General features: G+C 32.0%; 1 pseudogene; it reads right to left on the minus strand.

The window, feature by feature from the left end:
- Nucleotides 1–418: 418 nt before the first annotated feature.
- Nucleotides 419–1,311, minus strand: LOC149152732 (folate-biopterin transporter 1, chloroplastic pseudogene; annotated as a pseudogene).
- Nucleotides 1,312–2,032: the final 721 nt, after the last annotated feature.

The following is a 2,032-nucleotide window of genomic DNA, read 5'->3' on the forward strand; positions in this document are numbered from 1 at the left end:
TTCTTGTAGAGACAAATCAAAATATTCTTTTTGTAGTAAAAGAAAAGTTATTGTACTAATTCATTTGATAATAGCAATAACATCTTTGCAACATATCAACACTTTCACCTATGCTTAAAATAGTTATAGACTTCCTATTATTTTAAAAAAACATGCCCTTTTCTAAACAACTACTAAAAAGTAAACACAATATTCGACATCTAACCTGGAGCCAGGTTACTTGTAACATACATACCACCTCTATCTCTAGAGTCCTACCTTGCATCATGAAATTAACCTTCATTTCCACTCTTGACAACCATACCATTATTTGTGTAAGCATTAACATTATCATTTCTTGCCACAAGGATTATTTAAGACCATAATCCAATTAGATTTCATGCTACACTTCTCCCTGATACTAAAAATTATTTTTTTGTTAGACCTTATATTTTTGTTGATCATTTAATTGTGTCTCATAGAGGCTAGTAAATAGGTTTTCAATGTCACCTATTATAACTTCTATGCTATTTTCTTTAGGAAACAAGCCAAGAAGTGGAAAAGGAAACAAGGAACTTAAATTGCATAATACCAATAATAGTTTTAGTTTTACGATGTTGTCTTTTGTGACACCCAAAACTTCTATGAGGCCTACTCCAATTAGACCTCCTATTACACTGCCCCCATTTCTGATTGACAACAAAGTTACGAACAAAGTAGCATCCATACTAGAAGGTCATAACTTTGCATCAAGAACCAATATAGGCATGCACTAAGTTTGACAAAGGAATGTTAAAATAAAAGAGTCCCCAATTGAAAAACATTAATCACTAATGCCTAATTATCGATTTACACTAGTAACAAGAAATATCTATGTCATGCCCAAGCCTGATCCAACAAGTGTTGTCCAAAAGAATATTTTCTATAAAGGAAAACTCTTTAGCAACCCATTATAAATTCAAACACCAAACAATGAAGAAAATGATGTAACTAGCCTAACCTAGTTTATTTGTCATGATGAAAAACATAGTTGTTTCTGATTGTGGAGTTTCCTGCCACATAAATATAAACAATGTAGGAAAAAAAAATTGGTTGTCTCATAGTGCCCCATAACTAAAGTATATGTCATTTTTGACTTTCAAATGCTCCCATAGTGCTTCTGTTATTTTGAGGTCCTATAAATAGAATTGAACTAAAAAAAAGTTGTTCACAAACAAGAACAGACACTAAAAAAGTCATCAAGGACAAAAATGTTGTCATGCCAGAAATAAAATTTACACCATATGCTTCCACACAAGAGCCACTAAAATAAGCACTCACAATGCCCCACATTGTTGATGATGTATGGAATAAAATATCTAGTTCACCTGGCATTTCTCTCAATAACATTATAAGAAATTGATTTGCAATTCATGCATAAAACCTTTTGATTACATCAATAGTTAAAATCCTATTTTGAATAATCATCATTGAAATCAAAAAATAACTCATGATGCCAAATGTAGAAAAAGGACCACACACATATAATGTCTTATAAGTTGTCTGTATGGAAGATAGTAGATACGCCTTACTACAATATCACTGCTAAGACACTCTAGATTGCATGACAATGACTAGCATGCACTTTTTGACCACATTGTGGTTGATACTAACATAGGGGTGTTGAAAATCATTTTAACTCTAGGATAGAAATCTTAGAAAAATATAAGAAACCATCCATACAATAACATTTTTCAATATCCCCTGCAATTGAAGGACAATTCCTTTCTATTATAACTTGCTATAGTGGATTCGACCTTTCTGAAACAATTTTTTTATGGAGGCAATGTTCCTTTTGGTGGAAGTTGAATTTGATCCATTCAAAGTGATTGTACCAAACATGTCGGACCCCTTCAATACTATAAATTCTTTTTTGAAATTTGGCACATTCTAATATATGCCGTCATTGAACAATTTTCATAGAATGGTACCTCAAATGTTCCTAATGGTATTGAATTTCGATTCTCAAGGAACCCCTAGTCACCCCAAAAAATTTGCATTGGTGCATTTATAC

The sequence above is a fragment of the Pinus tabuliformis genome, chromosome 9 (genome assembly GCF_031772625.1).
Source record: "Pinus tabuliformis cultivar Carrire ecotype Pingquan chromosome 9, CPIR1, whole genome shotgun sequence".
In the NCBI taxonomy this organism is placed as follows: Eukaryota; Viridiplantae; Streptophyta; class Pinopsida; order Pinales; family Pinaceae; genus Pinus; species Pinus tabuliformis.